At 38.2% G+C, this 19,454-nt stretch overlaps 1 pseudogene; it reads right to left on the bottom strand.

The window, feature by feature from the left end:
• Positions 1–10,316: 10,316 nt before the first annotated feature.
• On the bottom strand, positions 10,317–11,253 carry LOC102272868 (olfactory receptor 6C2-like; annotated as a pseudogene).
• Between the last annotated feature and the right edge of the window lie 8,201 nt (positions 11,254–19,454).

Raw genomic sequence — 19,454 nt, 5'->3', positions numbered from 1 at the left:
AGAAGCCAGGATCCTGTGAGCCAAAAGCAATGAGGTGCAAAGTCTTTGAATCGATCTCAAAAGTCCATCTAAACAGTAGGATGTGAGAGGGGTGGTCAGTGAAGGATTCTACAGGAAAACACAGCGGGCAGGTCTAATGGCCTGAAGGCCCAAAATTCATGGGCGGGGTAGGCCTCAGAAAGATTTTAATCAAAAACGAACCGTGGACTCCGACCCAAAAGCCAAGTGGTCAAGCTTCTGGAACTCTCACCCGGATGCAGGAATTTACCACAGGTAGAAGGCGTGGGTGCAGGAATTGTAACTCAGCAGCAACCTCAAGATGCCAGGAGTGTAGGTCTGTGGACTCACACATGCCTGAGTAAACTTAGACTCTGCTAGCCTCTTCAGGGTTAAATGATGGAAGCTTATCAAAAAGACAGAGCAGGCTTAAAGGGGTTTCAGTTGAACATATCTGGAACAAACTGGAAATCATAAGGTAAAGGAATGCTTTAAAACTCTTAGACTAAGATGAAAAATATATGATGTAAAATGAATAAATATATAAAGGACGACAAAACAATTTTTCTTACAGTCATCTGTGAACTAACTAGGATAAATGTAATGAGGAAGTTAGAAAATCTCAATAGATGTGAAAATGAGTAATTAAATGCTCCATGGAATAGGATATATATAGTCATTCTCAAATTATTACTTACCTTTAAAATGAAAAGAATCCCTGGCAAGGCTGGAAGATGATGCTTATCAGGATGGCTATTCTTCAAAATATAAAAAAAATGATGACTGTTGGTAAGGTGTGAAGAAATATGACATTTGTGCACTGTTGGTGGGATTGTGAAAATGGTGGGATTGCCTCTGGGGAAAAGAGTATAAAGTGTTCTCAAAAAAATAGGACTACCAAATGATCTAGCAGTTATACTTCTGGGCAGATATCCAAAAGAATCTTTACAAGAGATATTTGCAGATTTGTGATCTCCAAAAAAGATTTAGCTTCAGGCCCAGAGAACAGAATTGATCACTCAAGAGCTTTTGTGTATCAGAGTTTTATTAAAATATAAAAAGGGACAGAGAAAGCTTCTGACATAGACGTCAGATGGGGGGGGGAGAACGCGCCCCCGCTAGTCTAAGTGTGGGAGTAATACACTTTTCAATAGGTCATTACAATAAATCAAAAGAATGTCTCAAGGTTGTAAAGATCTTAAGAGACTCCCACAATTTATATTTTAAGATAAAAGGATTAGAACTTAACAATAGAAAGACAAGAGACTCTCATAGTTTATATTTTAAGATAACAGGATTATAACTTAATACTAGAAAGATTTTACCAGACCCACTCCCATAATATACATTGTAAGATAATAGGATTCATCAAAAGGTTTTCAGAAAGGAGAAACTGTCCTCAAGGAGGATAATTTGTTGTTGTATAAAAATAGATTTAAGGGCCTAGATCTGATAGAGAGAGTGCCTGATGAACTATGGAATGAGGTTCATGACATTGTATAGGAGACAGGGATCAAGACCATCCCCATCGAAAAGAAATGCAAAAAAGCAAAATGGCTGTCTGGGAAGGCCTTACAAATAGCTGTGAAAAGAAGAGAAGCGAAAAGCAAAGGAGAAAAGGAAAGATATAAACATCTGAATGCAGAGTTCCAAAGAATAACAAGAAGAGATAAGAAAGCCTTCCTCAGTGATCAATGCAAAGAAATAGAGGAATACAACAGAATGGGAAAGACTAGGAATCTCTTCAAGAAAATCAGAGATACCAAAGGAACATTTCAGGCAAAGATGGGCTCGAAAAAGAGCAGAAATGGTATGGACCTAACAGAAGCAGAAGATATTAAGAAGAGGTGGCAAGAATACACAGAAGAACTGGACAAAAAAGATCTTCATGACCCAGATAATCATGATGGTGTGATCACTCACCTACAGCCAGACGTCCTGGAATGTAAAGTCAAGTGGGCCGTAGAAAGCATCACTACAAACAAAGCTAGTGGAAGTGATGGAATTCCAGTTGAGCTATTTCAAATCCTGAGAGATGATGCTGTGAAAGTGTTGCACTCAATATGCCAGCAAATTTGGAAAACTCAACAGTGGCCACAGGACTGGAAAAAGTCAGTTTTCATTCCAATCCCAAAGAAAGGCAATGCCAAAGAATGCTCAAACTACCACACAATTGCACTCATCTCACATGATAGTAAAGTAATGCTCAAAATTCTCCAAGCCAGGCTTCAGCAATACATGAACCGTGAACTTCCTGATGTTCAAGCTGGTTTTAGAAAAGACAGAGGAACAAGAGATCAAATTGCCAACATCCATTGGATCATGGAAAAAGCAAGAGAGTTCCAGAAAAACATCTATTTATGCTTTATTGATTATGCCAAAGCATTTGACTGTGTAGATCACAATAAACTGTGGAAAATTCTGAAAGAGATGGAAATACCAGAACACCTGATCTGCCTCTTGAGAAATCTGTATGCAGGTCAAGAAGCAACAGTTAGAACTGGACATGGAACAACAGACTGGTTCCAAAGAGGAAAAGGAGTACGTCAAGGCTTTATATTGTCACCCTGCTTATTTAACTTATATGCAGAGTACATCATGAGAAACGCTGGACTGGAAGAAGCACAAGCTGGAATCAAGATTGCTGGGAGAAATATCAGTAACCTCAGATATGCAGATGACACCACCCTTATGGCAGAAAGTGAAGAGGAACTCAAAAGCCTCTTGATGAAAGTGAAAGTGGAGAGTGAAAAACTTGGCTTAAAGCTCCACATTCAGAAAACGAAGATCATGGCATCTGGTCCCACCACTTCATGGGAAATAGGTGGGGAAACAGTGGAAACAGTGTCAGACTTTATTTTTTGGGGCTCCAAAATCACTGCAGATGGTGATTGCAGCCATGAAATTAAAAGACACTTACTCCTTGGAAGGAAAGTTATGACCAACCTGGATAGCATATTCAAAAGCAGAGACATTACTTTGCCAACAAAGGTCCGTCTAGTCAAGGCTATGGTTTTTCCAGTGGTCATGTATGGATGTGAGAGTTGGACTGTGAAGAAGGCTGAGTGCCAAAGAATTGATGCTTTTGAACTGTGGTGTTGGAGAAGACTCTTGAGAGTCCCTTGGACTGCAAGGAGATCCAACCAGTGCATTCTGAAGGAGATCAGCCCTGGGATTACTTTGGAAGGAATGATGCTAAAGCTGAAACTCCAGTACTCTGGCCACCTCATGTGAAGTGTTGACTCATTGGAGAAGACCCTGATGCCGGGAGGGATTGGGCGTGGGAGGAGAAGGGGACGACGGAGGATGAGATGGCTGGATAGCATCACTGACTAGATGGACGTGAGTCTGAGTAAACTCCGGGAGTTGGTGATGGACAGGGAGACCTGGCATGCTGCGATTCATGGGGTTGCAAAAAGTCGGACACGACTGAGCGACTGAACTGAAGTGAACTGAATCTTTACTAAAGTGAAAGAAGTGAAGTCGCTCAGTCGTGTCTGACTCTTTGCATCCCCATGGACTGTAGCCTATCAGACTCCTCTCTCCACAGGATTTTCCAGGCAAGAGTGCTGGAGTGGATTGCCATTTCCTTCTCCAGTGGATCTTCCCAACCCTGGAATCGAATCCTGGTCTCCCGCATTGCAGGCAGAGGCTTTACCATCTGAGCCACCATGGAAGTCATAATCCTTCCTAAGGAATGTAGAAAAAAAGTGTATCGTTTTCTCTCCTTGATAATTTCAGACTCCTATCTGCTCCTTGAGAGTCCCCGACCCCCTTCTCCTCCTTGGGGGACCCTGGACTTCTTATTAACCTGTCTAGGAATGGAGACGTTTGGATGGCATCACTGACTCTATGGACATGAGTTTGAGTAAGCTCTGGAAGTTGGTGATGGACAGGGAAGCCTGGCATGCTGCAGTTCATGGAGTCGTAAAGAATTCGACACTACTGAGGGACTGAACTGAATTGAGGAATTGACTCTCTAAATACTTACAGTAGAGGTATTCAATTTTCCCAGAGGTGGAAACAACCCATACATTTGCTAACAAACTAATACATAAACAAAATGTGGTAAATGCATACAGTGGACTATTATTCAGGCTAAAAAGGAAATCCTGTCACAAGCGCAGTATAAAGAAACTTTGAGGACATTATGCTAAGTAAAGTAAACAAAACCACACCTACTGTATAATTCTACTTATATGAGGTATCTAAAAAATTCAAATTCATGGAAAAAGAAAGTAGAATGGTTATCAGGGCCTGGGGAAAAGGAGAAAAGGGCAGTTGTTTAATGGAAGTAGACTTTCAAATTTGAAAAACATAAAATACTGGAGATTTGTTTCACAGTGTGATTATACTTAACGGTATTGAACCATACATTTATAAATGGTCAGAATGCTAACTTGATGTTATGTGTTTTTTATCTCAATAAGGAAATAAATATATAGTTTTTTTAATTTTAATCTTTTTAAATTTTATTTTATTTTTAAACTTTACATAATTGTATTAGTTTTGCCAAATATCAAAATGAATCCGCCACAGTCATACATGTGTTCCCCATCCTGAACCCCCCTCCCTCCTCCCTCCCCATACCATCCTTCTGGGTCATCCCAGTGCACCATTCCCAAGCATCCAGTATCGTGCATCGAACCTGGACTGGCATCTCGTTTCAAACATGATATTTTACATGTTTCAATGCCATTCTCCCAAATCTTCCCACCCTCTCCCTCTCCCACAGAGTCCATAAGACTGTTCTATACATCAGTGTCTCTTTTGCTGCCTCGCACACAGGGTTATTGTTACCATCTTTCTAAATTCCATATATATGCATTAGTATACTGTATTGGTGTTTTTCCTTCTGGCTTACTTCACTCTGTATAATAGGCTCCAGTTTCATCCACCTCATTAGAACTGATTTAAACGTTTTCTTTTTAATGGCTGAGTAATACTCCATTGTGTATATGTACCATAGCTTTCTTATCTATTCATCTGCTGATGAACATCTAGGTTGCTTCCATGTCCTGGCTATTATAAACATGCAAACTAGTACAGCCACTATGGAGAACAGTGTGGAGATTCCTTAAAAAACTGGAAATAGAACTGCCTTATGATCCAGCAATCCCACTGCTGGGCATACACACTGAGGAAACCAGAAGGGAAAGAGACACATGTACCCCAATGTTCATCACAGCACTGTTTATAATAGTTTTTTTTTTTTTAACTGGGCTTTTACGGAAGTTCTTTTAGAGAAGGTCAAGGTATTTAAAACTGGAACAAATGTTGAAAATGGAGCTTCTTGGTAATAAATCTATATTGTTAGCTAAGAAATTTCTCAAAACATTAAAATGATCTGACTTTCATGAAACTGTATAAAAAAAGAAAGAACAGTAAAACTAATATTAAAACTGCAACTTGAAACATTATGAGTACTGAGAATTAAAGGGTTTTATTTCTTTCTATGAAAAGTTTCCATAGCACTTTAGTTATGAGTCAAATTTCAGTTTAAAATTCAAGTAAATGACACCTATGTTATTTACTTATATATCATTATTGACCAAAGTTAGAGTCATTGTAAACTTTTTTCATTGTAAAATTTTGTTCTTTATTATTTTCTGGGGGATTTATTAAACTATAGCTCATTAAAATCTAATTTGAAAAGCAGCACTATGATCATTTACTACCTGGGATCCACTAGCATACTAAGAATAAAATAGACAGGGAATTGTAAAATACAATATTTGAATTTACAGGGAAGTGTCATGTTTATGGAAGGTAGATAGCAAAAACAACTGATCCTCCTTCTATCCACAGTCACTGCAATGTGTTCTTTAATTCCTTCCATCAATAAATAATTCTATTTGTCTCTCTGAGTCTTGGCTGGTCCTGTGACTAGTTCGGTGAATAGAATGTGGTAGAAGGGATATTGAGCCTAAGACTCTGGAGCCTTGCATGTTTCCATTCTCTTCCTTGGAGTTCAATGTTCTTACATGAGATCAGATAAAGCACCATCTGGAAGAAAGCTCAATTATTTAAGGTAATAGTAATTAAACTGTTAGAGTTATGAATGAGGTCTAACTAGAATGCAAGACCCAGTCATTCATAACGACAATCCTATGAACAAACCCAGCCAAGATCAACTGATGTCTGCTCAAACTGGCAGAAACACCCAGTTGGTCCAGAAATTCAAGTTTTAAACCACTGATTTGGGAATGATTTGTTATTGCATGATAACTAACTATAGAAAGTGACAGGTGCACATGAGGGTTCCACAGAGAGGGCTAGGGAGGGATACAGGGAAGGAAGTCTTTGTAGGAGGCGATGCCTTGAATACAGGTCGAGAAATGAAAGTCAAAAACGTTCCAGTCTGGACCATTGAGGTTTATGGTGAAAAATGTGAAAGATAGTAAGGTATAAAATAAACAAATGTAGAACATCTTTCTTAGAAATATTAGTGTGCCGGGAGCCGGCGTGAGGAACTCCAGCCTTGGCAAAGGTCATGAGGAAGGAGGCTCAGCATACGCAAAGGCGGGATTGAGCCTCAGGAGTGCCCCTGGATATTCTCGAGCATCTACCCCCCAAAACCAGAGTCTGCTTACTTTACTGCTTTGTGCCCTCACCTCTGACTTCACTGGGGGCTGTCCCCGACCACCATCTCACTCTCTCTGATAAAGAGTTAGCTTACAGCTCCAGTTAATAAAAGTCCTGGGCATTAGGAGTGTTTAAATCCAAACCCCTCAGATAGCTCTCTAACTCGCCTGACAAGTTTACTCGGACTCCTACAGCTATGCATACAATTGTTTACAGTCTCCCAGCCTCGAGAGGCTCGGGAAACTTAAGATATTCAAATAGCTTAGAGCCTCTCAGAGAGTTAGAAACTGTCAGAATAAAACTAGTAAAAGATTTCATTGATGAGCCAATGCTTGCTGCCAAGTTTCCACATCCCCTGTATTGTATCCTTGAATGTGTATTAATTAATATAGTTGGTATGTAGAAAAAATAAGTAGTGGCCTTGGTGTTAGCAACTTTAGACCCTTAAGGTAATGAATTCTTTCCTTTGTTGTAAATCCACTGCACCTCTGCCCTATAGGAATACAACTTTATCTAACACCTTCGGAGGATGGCGCCAAACCTTAAAATAATTACTCTTAGAGAAAATAAGTCTTACAGTTGACAAACCTTTGTCAAGAGTCATAAAATGTTAATAGGCCTTCTGGCCAGAAGATGATGTAAATCACCTAAACCATTTGTATACAATAAATTTGCAGGAAAGAAACCCTGGTTTCAATAAGGATCAAAGACTGCTGACTGCATGATTTCACATCCCCTATTATCCTCTATGTACAACTTATGGTATAAAAGCCCCTGTTGAAAATAAAGCTACGGGCCTTGCTCACCGAAGCTTGGTCTCCCTGTGTCATTCTTTCTTGTTTCCTTTTCCTCCTTTTCTCTTCTGTTCTTCCTTCATACCAAAATAATTTGGAGCACAGGGATCCTCTGCGACCACTTATTTGCCTGGGCTTCTAAGACCCACTCGAGAAGGTGCCTAAGGTGGGGCACCTTCTGCTATTCAAGAGGGCGTCTGCGGCCTCTGTGGTCAGAGCAAGTTTGGTGTCATGAACTTTATTGATTTACCGCATAAACCAGTTATTATTGAGCATCTGATAAATCTCTCAGCCTTTGCTATCCCTTAATCGCCGACGCCGTCATCCTGAGGGAATCCCTGGATCCAACCGGGGCTGGACTCCAGCATTAGTGAAGGTCATACCTTCTGTTTTTTTGATGTTACAGATAATCTTTGAGGAGACAATATGCCTTCTTATTGAATTCCTTGTCCATAACCCAGGGCTTCCTTGTATTTTGCTAGTTTAACTTTCTCAATGTCTAGGAGAAATTTGCTGAGATTTGCTGGCTTCTGTTGGCTTAATTTAGCTATATTTAGAAATTTCATTATATTATGTATTTCAGCACTAGTTGTGCTGTATGAGCATATTGTTGCTGGTAACTCACTAGGTCATGTCCGACTCTATGCAACCCTGTGGACTGCGACATGTCAGGCTTCCCAGTCCTTCACAGGGAGGCCTGGCATGTTGCAGTCCATGGGTTGAAAAGAGTCAGGCACAACTGGGTGACTGAACAACAACCACCACCACCACAACAAAGGAAACTAGGTGCAAAGTCTAGCTTCTGCCATGAAGAGGGCAGAAAAGTGAACAGTTACACTGTTCAAAAGTGAACAGTTGCCTTCAGAGTTAGGAGGCATTAAAGAAAAAAAAAATGTTCAGGCCTGCTCACTGTTCTCTTTATATTCTTTGTTCTCAGGAAATGAAGACATAAAAACTCATTCTGCTTTTTTCCTTTTCACTGCAACACTGTCAGTGAATATTCACGGTTGATTTCCTTTAGAATTGACTGGCTTGATCTCCTTGCAGTCCAAGGGACTCTCAAGAGTTTTCTCCATTACCACAGTTCGAAACCATCAATTCTTCGGCACTCAACCTTTTTTATTGTCTGTCTCTCACATCTATACATGACTACTGGAAAAACCATAGCTTTGACTATATGGATCTTTGTAGGCAAAGTAATGTCTCTGCTTTTTAATATGATGTCTAGGTTTGTCATTGCTTTTCTTCCAAGGAGCTTGTGTCTTTTAATTCCATGGCTGCAGTCACGGCTTGCAGTTATTTTTGGAGCACAAGGAAATAAAATCTGTCACTGTTTCATTCCCCCATTTACTTACCATGAAGTGGTGGGATTGGCTGCCATGAACTGAGTGTTCTGAATGTTGAATTTTAAACCAGCTTTTTTACTGTTCTCTTTCATCCTCATCACGACCCGTGGTGGATTCATGTTGATGTATGGCAAAACCAAGACAATATTGTAAAGTAATTAACCTCCAATTAAAATAAATAAATTTAATAAAAAAAAGGGATAACCAACAAGGACCTACTGTTAGCATGGGGAACTTTGTTTAATTTAGTGACAATTTACTGCTACTGTTAGCACAGGAGACTTTGCTCTATTTAGTGACAACCTAAATAGGAAAAGAACTTGACTAGAAGTATATACATGTACATGCATAACTGAGTCACTTTGTGTTATACCTGAAACTACCACAACACTGTTAATCAACTCTATTCCAATATAAAATAAAAAGTTTTTTAAAGGGAAAAAAAAGAGGCTGTTTATATCTTTAGTTCCTCTTTACTTTCTGCCATAAGGGTGGTGTCATCTGCATATCGGAAGTTATTGATATTTCTCTTGGCAGTCTTGATTCCATCCTATGAGTCATCCAGCCTGGCATTTCGCATGATGTACACTACATAGAAGTTTAATAAGCAGCGTGACAACATACAGCTAGATACACTCTTTTCCAAATTTGAACCATATGGATGGTTTTATTATCTCAGCAGATTTTCAGATCACTGCCACCTGGGTGATAAGTTAATGTAGAGGCTGTGCTCTTCACTTTAGAGATAATCCAATGAATCTAAACCTATATATTTGGGCTTTAAAGTTCCTTTTCCAAAGTCGATGTGGATCTCCAGGGATCTAAACTCATGTTTTTTCCTCTCCAGGGTTAAAACTCATTCGTTTTTTTGCTCAAAATAATTAATCATTATCTTGAATATTTAATTCCTGCTTGAGGAGAGTAACTGTAATGATCTAAACACTTTTTGTATATTTGCATTGAAAAAAAAAGGATACTATTACTCCATTATTTCCCTATGAGTTCAAGAATTCAATATTTCCACATAAGATTTAATAGATTTAATAGTTCTTTTATTGATCAGAGCCAGGTTAGAGTTTAGGTAAGGACCTTTTTGGGTTTCCCAAGTGGTGCTAGTGGTAAATAACCCACTTGCTAATGCAGATAGACAAAGAGACATGGGTTCTATTCCTGGGTCAGGAGGTCCTCTGGAGGTGGGCAAGGCAACCCACTCCAGTATTTTTGCCTGGAGAATCCCATGGACAAAGGAGTCTGGTGGAATACAGTCCATAGGTCACAAAGAAGTGGACATGACTGAAGTGACTTAACACACACACAAGGGCTTTTTCTTGGAAATCTAATTTCATATTCTCTTGATAAGAGATATAATGTAGGAGAAAATTTATTTTCAACAATAATTGATATGCCTCAATTTGTTTATTTTAATAAGAACTGAAATTATGATTTGAGGGCTGAAATTTCATAATAACAGAGTATAAGCCTGTTAGTATGAACAGACAATAGACTAGTGTACTAGTCTAACAAATGAAAATTGTGGCCTTCTGGGCCACTATTCTTTTTAAATTTATATTTTACACATAGTTTCAACATATCTTTACTTTCTTGAGATCAGTGAAATTCTTGTGATTAAGTCGTAAAAGCTTCTTTCACTTGTTTGTTTCTCAGGCTATAAATAGATGGGTTTAACATGGGGGCAACTGAAATCATAAGCACTAACACACACTCATTAATTGCCATTTCATCTTTTGCTGAGGGTTTGACATAGATGAAAATACAACTGCCATAGGTGATAGAAACCACAAACAAGGGAGAAGAGCATGTAGAAAAGGCATTCATCTTTTGCTGGGAGGAAGGGAACTTTAGGATGGCATTGATGATGTATATGTAGGACATAACGACACACAGAAATATCATGATGTTAATCAACACAGCAAGGGTAACAACCATCAGTTCTATGAACCATGTGTCTGAACAAGAGATCTTCAGCATAGCAGAAGCATCACAGAGAAAATGATCAATGACATTAGAATCACAGAATTCCAGGTTTAAGCCCAGGCAGAGTGGTGGAAATATGACCAGCCAACCTGCTATCCAACAACAGATAACAAGCCAAACACAGACTCAACTGTTCATGATGGTTGAATAATGTAAAGGTTTGCAGATGGCCACATAGTGGTCATAAGACATGATGGTGAGGAGAAAAAATTCTGTTCCTCCAAAAGGAAAATAAAAAACAGTTGACTAACACAAGCATTGTAGGAAATAGTCTTGTCCCCAGTTGATAAGCTGTATAAGAATCTGGGAATGCACATCGTAGTGAATAAAGTTTCTAAAAAGGAGAAATGTTTGAGGAAAAAGTACATGGCAGTTTTAAGGTGAGAATCTATTAAAGTGAGTATAATGATGGTCAGGTTCCCAGTGACACTCAGTAAGTAGGAGACAACCAGAAATGTAAAAATCAGAACCTGCATTGGAGGGTCATCTGTCAGTCCCAGAAGTATGAATATAGACAATGATGTATGGTTTCTCATCATTGACTTGTACTTCTCAAACTCATCACAAAGTCAATGACACTGAACTGAAAAACTTGTATGAAATTATGAGGCTATGGCCATGGGGTAGGAAAAAATCCAATCAATGCAATGAATAGTCATTTTCTTCTTTAACTTGATAATGATCGGTCAAAATTGTGGTGTTCTCAGCTCTTTTGATGGAGAAGGAAATGGCAACCCACTCCAGTGTTCTTGCCTGGAGAATCACAGGGACGGGGGAGCCTGGTGGGCTTCCATCTATGGGGTGGCACAGAGTCGGACACGACTGAAGTGACTTAGCAGCAGCAGCAGCAGCAGCTCTTTTGATGTACATATATAAATCCTCAAGATCATATTTTTCTGAAATAAATTTACTACAGTTCATACTTTTATACTCCATTCATGCACTCAGATCTCTGTTTTTCAGTTCATCTAAATTCTGCCCTATATTCTCTGAAATGTATTTGTCTATAGAATTAGAAAGCATTGTCTATGTGATACGATTTTGTGAGTATTATAATGTTCTTTGGTCCTAATAATTCTTCATTATTTCCAAGTTTGAATGAACTCACAAGCTGTTTGAGGAGTGGCTTCCTCTTAAATGCAAATAAATGACTGAGTTTGACATTTATACAGAGCATATCAGCCACACATGGAGTATTTCAATGTTTGCTGATATTGCAATGACTAAAATGTTATTTCACTTTATTTTGCTTTGGTGTGAGAATCGCCATCCAAATAACATCATTACTTACCAGTTTTCCTATTTATCTTAAAGGTTCTAATCAGTACCCGACTTTTCTTCCATTTTCACTCCGATAGAACAGTGTTCGACTAGAACTACATAAGCAACCACCTGCAGTATTGGGTAAAGAAATTAGTATAAGCAGAAAATAAAGAAGACCTGAAAAGTTTAATCTCAATTGTTTGTGCTTCCAAGGTCACAAAAGACAAGGGGATACAGTATGTGACACAGGTTGGAGGAGACCAAGGACACATGACCTTTTCTTAACAAATAGTAACTTGAATTGCGTCCTGCAACATAAAAATGTCAGTGCAAAAACTAGGAAAATCCAAATAAAATCTGTAGTTAATTATTTTAAATTTATTTTATATTATTATTATTATTATTTCTTTTCCAGCTATTCTTTTGCTCCTCTGTGACCGTCCAAGGACTTCCCTCATAGCTCAGTTGGTAAAGAATCTGCCTGCAATGCAGGAAACTCGGGTTAGATTCCTAGGTCGGGAAGATCCCCTGGAGAAGGAAACGGCAACCCGCTCCAGTATTGTTGCCTGGAGAATCTCATGGACAGAGGAGCCTGGCAGGTTACAGTCCATGGGTTGCAAGAGTCGGACACGACTTAGAGACTTAGGAGAGAGAGAGACAGACCCTCCAAGCCAGAGCCACAAGTGCACTCCTCCCAGCGCCACTGGGGATTGGTGATGAGGTTGGCTGCACCGCGCATGCTCAGTCTGATGTGCCAGGATAGCGAGCCAGGAGCCAGTGTGCGACTCGGTCGGCAGGGGGAGCCAAGAGCGCGCGAGGGATCTGATGTGGCGGTGGTGACACTGTGTATCCCTGTCCCCTGACCTGGCCATGACCTGGATCCATCTGTCCTTAAATCTCTCTTTTAATTATTAGTGCTAGTATTATTAATATTTAATTACTAATTATTAGTATACAGTGTTAATTCCTTAGTGTTAATAATTCCATTGTGATTATTAGGAATTTACATTTTGGGAGAGCTGGTTGAAGGTTATTTGGGTACAGTTCACTATTTTTTCTACACTTGTATGAGTACAAAATTATATTATAATTAAAAGTTTACCAAATTTTAGAAATAAAAAAGATAGAAAACCAAAACAGTAAACTGCAGTTGCTGAGCACTTTACCTCTGGCAGTATGCTGGGGCATATGGTCACATGAATTATTTGTATGGTATACATGTCTTCTCCTCCAGTCCCTTCTGCCGCTTCAGCTGTATTTTTGTGGTGATATCCATTTTATCATATCTATGCGTATATAAGATACCATTTGAAATAAAAGTTGGCAGTTACATTTAGGGTTTAATGTTAATCAGCAGTACCTCAATTGCGTGGATTCTGTGTATACTTAAAAGCCAAAATTATGGCTTCAGCTAATAGTGCATGCAGTTTTTGACCCACTGATAGTACACTCATGTGATGAAGATGTCCATGTTTAGAAAGGAATGTTACCTGTGGAACAGCTTTTCAGAGTGCTTCCACCAGAGTGGGGCATTCACTTTCCACAAACTGAAGCAATATCTCTGCCAGTTTGAGAGGAGTCTGTATCCTGATACAACTCTGTTCATTACCAGCTTCCCACTCCTGTTTTTCCCTTCACTAGCCTGATACTGATACTTGTAGGTTTATCAAGTTTCAGCTTAGTGTCAGTTGCTATGAAACACTTTCTTGAAACTTCATCTTGTATGATCTTGGCTTCTATTTTTTGTCCCTCTAGCTCACTATGCTTATCTCTTTCTTACCAGTAAATATGTGAATGTAATGTTTGAGACTGGGTAATGTTTTCTTTATTGAGATACCACAGCAGCTAGCCCTATTCAGAGTTTATTAAGAGCTCAATAAATATGTTTATTGTAAAATTCATGAATTCTATATGTACTCTTCTGACTCAGAAAAAGTCAGTTTTCTCATGTGGTGAAATTTTCATTCCCATTTATGGTACATTCTTTAATGAAAGTATTCAATCGTGCATGGGGGTCAATTAGATTCCTTTGTGTTTTAAACTTTTTGGGGTATAAATGATATAAAAAATGCCCACTCTTAATATATATACCATATATAATCTCTCTTGTTTATTTTCCTTCACTTTAAAAATGAGGGCTTTTAAATATTAAAATCATTCTTTGCTTCCTGGCAATACAAAAAAATGCTACCTTTCATATTTAGTCCTAGACCAAAAAAAAAAGTCGTTACAATTCTTTTGATCTGACCAAATGTATTATATACTTGGTCTTCTCTCTCATTACTTACATAGCAGCTAAGTCAAATATTCCTTATCCCTCAGTTATTGTCAGGATACTTTGTCACTTTCTTCCATTGCTGAATCAAAAGGCATTTGCCCTTAGAGGCTTCACTTAAATGGATATTTGGAGTTTCACTTGGTTACTATAAAATATTCCATTCCTAATCTTTATGAAAGGCAGATATCAACTCCCACTTGGTACCTAGTCCCACTGTTTAGCCTAAAGTGCATATAGAAAAACAGAATAAGGGAAGTACAGGGAATGTTTTGCCTAAAAGTTAGCCTCCCCACCTCAATACCAGGTTAAAGGTCACACAGGGACAGCACAGAGTTTCCAGTGGTGGGACAGGAATGAATTGTCTCTGTAGCCCAGGCACCTCCCCTCAGTTTTGTCAGAATGACTCCAGGTACCTGACTCTCCCAAGCACCTCAGGAAGCCCGTGTGTCCTGAGGAAAGAGATTAATCTTTTTGTCCAAAAATGCCACTTTTTTCTTCAGTCCTTCATATTTCTATTCAGTCATTCATTCATGTCATATTAACAACACTCGTGATACAGATAGAGATGTTAAAATTGAGTTTTCATTAAAATGTGAAAGACTTTTAGAGGAAGGGGTCATTGAGTTATAAAGCATAAGCAAATGAGTCACTTAATAGAGATATAGGTCACCTATTTTATACACAATTTTTATTTCAAATGAGGATGAAGTTATGGCAGAGAACACATGGGAGTGTCCCTCTAATATCCACTGCATTCAGATGATCTTCATCATATTCATACATGAAAGCAGCTAATCAATGACTGTCTTGTACTTGCCACTCATACTGTGAAGCCACACTTCATAAGTGGTTGTTGAAACCTTTCACATAATTTTAAAGTGACAAATCATATAAGTTATGTTGGTATACATACATTGCTCAGAAGAAAGCATCATTCTAGAGTTCAGAAAATGGACAGAAAATTAAAAAAAAAAAAAAAACCACACATCTCTGATACTTGTAACCTCAGATGTTTGCTGAATCCCAAAGTTGCAAAGAGTGAAAAAAGTCCTCCAGGAAGGCCTTATAATGGAGAGAGGAAGGTGGACTCTGACCATTCGTAGGAGCACATACTCAAACTCATAGCGGTCTCCATAGTTGGGGCGTTTCACTAAGTCATCCTCCACTCACACAAGATGAAGATATTCTCAAGAGAAAGCCTGTCTCCCCCTGAGCCCAGGGAGTCTTTACCCTGGAACTACAGAGCTAACAGTAGTTTAAATGGTTAGGAAAGAATCTTTTTCTGTAGTTGGGAAAATAGATATTCAATTGTTTCTGGCAGAAGAACATATTTCTAAACTGAGAGAATTTCCCTTAAAAAATATTGAGCAAATTTTCAATTATGTGCAACAAACAAACATGTCCTTGATGGATTTATTTTATCATTATCAATGAATCTCTGGTGTAGTAGACTTTGGGGATAGAGGAGGAAATACAGATCTGGGGAAAATGTCCTCAGAGAGGCAGGTGTAAGTAACATTAGCACCAGAAGCAGTGCAGGAATGCAATAATAAGTATCAGATTACAAGACAAAAGGCAACCATGTGTTATTTTATTTCTACAGTATGTTAGGCATTTGTAATATGATACAGACAATTTATCCATTTATTAATCCTATAAAGCTGTACTTAATGTTTAGTGTCAGTATAAATATTCACATAATAATAGAGAAAAATATTTTATCAAAAGAAAAAGCAAAGTGATAACTTACATTGAACATTTTCAGAAATACCTCCCAGGTATTTATATCTATTTTTTTTTTTTACTTTACAATATTGTATTGGTTTTGTCATACATCAACATGAATCCACCACGGGTGTACACATGTTCCCAAGGCTGAACCCCCCTCCCACCTCCCTCCCCATACCATCCCTCTGGGTCATCCCAGTGCACCAGCCCCAAGCATCCTGTATCCTGCATCAAACCTGGGCTGGCAATTCGTTTCTTATATGATGTTATACATGTTTCAATGCCATTCTTCCAAATCATACTCAGACCCCCGCCCCCCACCCCCGCTCTCCCACAGAGTCCAAAAGACTGTTCTATACATCTATGTCTCTTTTGCTGTCTCGCATATAGGGTTGTTGTTACCATCTTTTAAATTCCATATATATGCATTAGTATACTGTATTGGTGATTTTCTTTCTGGCTTACTTCACTCTGTATAATAGGCTCCAGTTTCATCCACCTCATTAGCACTGATTCAAATGTATTCTTTTTAATGGCTGAGTAATACTCCATTGTGTATAAGTACCACAGCTTTCTTATCCATTCATCTGCTGATGGACATCTAGGTTGCTTCCATGTCCTGGCTATTATAAACAGTGCTGCGATGAACATTGGGGTACACATGTCTCTTTCAATTCTGGTTTCCTTGGTGTGTATGCTCAGCAATGGGATTTCTGGGGCGTATGGCAGTTCTATTTCCAGTTTTTTAAGGAATCTCCACATGGTTCTCCATAGTGGCTGCACTAGTTTGCATTCCCACCAACAGTGTAAGAGGGTTCCCTTTTCTCCACATCCTCTCCAGCATTTATTGCTTGTAGACTTTTGGATCACAGCAATTCTGACTGGTGTGAAATGGTACCTCATTGTGGTTGTGATTTGCATTTCTCGGATAATGAGTGATGTTGAGCAACTTTTCATGTTTTTGTTAGCCATTTGTATGTCTTCTTTGGAGAAATGTCTATTTAGTTCTTTGGCCCATTTTTTGATTGGGTCATTTATTTTTCTGGAATTGAGCTGCAGGAGTTGCTTGTATATATTTGAGATTAGTTGTATGTCAGTTGCTTCATTTGCTATTATTTTCTCCCATTCTGAATGCTGTCTTTTCACCTTGCTTATAGTTTCTTTTGCTGTGCAGAAGCTTTTAATTTTAATTAGGTCCCATTTGTTTATTTCTGCTTTTATTTCCAACACTCTGGGAGGTGGGTCATAGAGGATCCTGCTGTGATGTATGTCGGAGAGTGTTTTGCCTATGTTCTCCTCTAGGAGTTTTATAGTTTCTGGTCTTACATTGAGATCTTTAATCCATTTTGAGTTTATTTTTGTGTATGGTGTTAGAAAGTGTTCTAGTTTTATTCTTTTACAAGTGGTTGACCAGTTTTCCCAGCACCACTTGATAAAGAGATTGTCTTTTCTCCATTGTATATTCTTGCCTCCTTTGTTAAAGATAAGGTGTCCATAGGTGCGTGGGTTTATCTCTGGGTTTTTATTTTTTTTCCATTGATTTATGTTTCTGTCTTTATGCCAGGACCATCCTGTCCTGATGACTGTGGCTTTGTAGTAGAGCCTGAGGTCAGGCAGGTTGATTCCTCCAGTTTCATTTTTATTTCTCAAGATTGCTTTGGCTATTCGAGGTTTTTTGTATTTCCATACAAATTGTGACATTATTTGTTCTAGCTCTGTGAAAAATACTGTGGTTGCTTGATAGGGATTGCATTGAATCTATAGATTGCTTTGGGGAGTATACTCATTTTCACTATATTGATTCTTCCAATCCATGAACATGGTAGATTTCTCCAACTATTAGTGTCCTCTTTGATTTCTTTCACCAGTGTTTTATAGTTTTCTATATATAGATCTTTAGTTTCTTTAGGTAGATATATTCCTAAGTATTTTATTTGTTTCTTTGCAATGGTGAATGGGATTGTTTCCTTTATTTATCTTTCTATTTTCTCATTATTAGTGTATAGGAATGCAAGGGATTTCTGTGTGTTGATTTTATATCCTGCAACTTTACTATATTCATTGATTAGCTCTAGTAATTTTCTGGTGGAATCTTTAGGGTTTTCTATGTAGAGGATCATGTCATCTGCAAACAGTGAGAGTTTTACTTCTTCTTTTCCAATTTGGATTCCTTTTATTTCTTTTTCTGCTCTGATTGCTGTGGTCAAAACTTCCAAAACTATGTTGAATAGTAGTGGTCAAATTGGGCACCCTTGTCTTGTTCCTGACTTTAGGGGAAATGCTTTCAATGTTTCACCATTGAGAATAATGTTTGCTGTGGGTTTGTTATATATAGCTTTTATTATATTGAGGTATGTTCTTTCTATTCCTGCTTTCTGGAGAGTTTTTATCATAAATGGATGTTGAATTTTGTCAAAGGCTTTCTCTGCATCTATTGAGATAATCATATGGCTTTTATTTTTCAATTTGTTAATGTGGTGTATTACACTGATTGATTTGCGGATATTGAAGAATCCTTGCATCCCTGGGATAAAGCCCACTTGGTCATGGTGTATGATCTTTTTAATGTGTTGTTGGATTCTGATTGCTAGAATTTTGTTAAGGATTTTTGCATCTAGGTTCATCAGTGATATTGGCCTATAGTTTTCTTTTTTTGTGGGATCTTTGTCAGATTTTGGTATTAGGGTGATGGTGGCCTCATAGAATGAATTTGGAAGTTTACCTTCTTCTGCAATTTTCTGGAAGAGTTTGAGTAGGATAGGTGTTAGCTCTCCTCTAAATTTTTGGTAGAATTCAGCTGTGAAGCTGTCTGGACCTGGGCTTTTGTTTGCTGGAAGATTTCTGATTACAGTTTCAATTTCCGTGCTTGTGATGGGTGTGTTAAGATTTTCTATTTCTTCCTGGTTCAGTTGTGGAAAGTTGTACTTTTCTAAGAATTTGTCCATTTCTTCCACGTTGTCCATTTTATTGGCATATAATTGCTGATAGTAGTCTCTTATGATCCTTCATTATATCTCTTTTGTTTTTGTATCACATAGGGCTTTTTGAAAAATTGAAGTAGAGTTGATTTACAATGTTGTGTTTATTTCTGCTTTATAGCAAAGTATTTCAGTTATACATACACATATATTATTTTTTATGTTCTTTCCACTGTGGTTTTTCACAGGAGATTGAATATAGTTTCTTCTGTAATACAGTGGTATAGTATTTTTTATACATTCTATTTCTACTTATTTGTTCCTGCTAACCCCAAATATCCACTCCATTCCTCTTAATGTCCCTCATAGCAACTACAAGTCTGTTCTCTATGTCTGTGAGTCTGTTTCTGATGTACAGATAAGTATATTTGTGTCATATTTTAAATTTACCATGTAAGTGATATCATATGTATTGACATTCCTTTTCTGCTTTACTTACTCTCATAATCTCTAATTGCATCCATGTTGCTGCAAATGAAATGATTCATTT

Source organism: Bos mutus, chromosome 5 (genome assembly GCF_027580195.1).
Source record: "Bos mutus isolate GX-2022 chromosome 5, NWIPB_WYAK_1.1, whole genome shotgun sequence".
NCBI lineage: Eukaryota > Metazoa > Chordata > Mammalia > Artiodactyla > Bovidae > Bos > Bos mutus.
The sequence above is the reverse complement of the archived record's forward strand: the minus strand, read 5'-3'. Positions and strand labels throughout refer to the sequence as shown.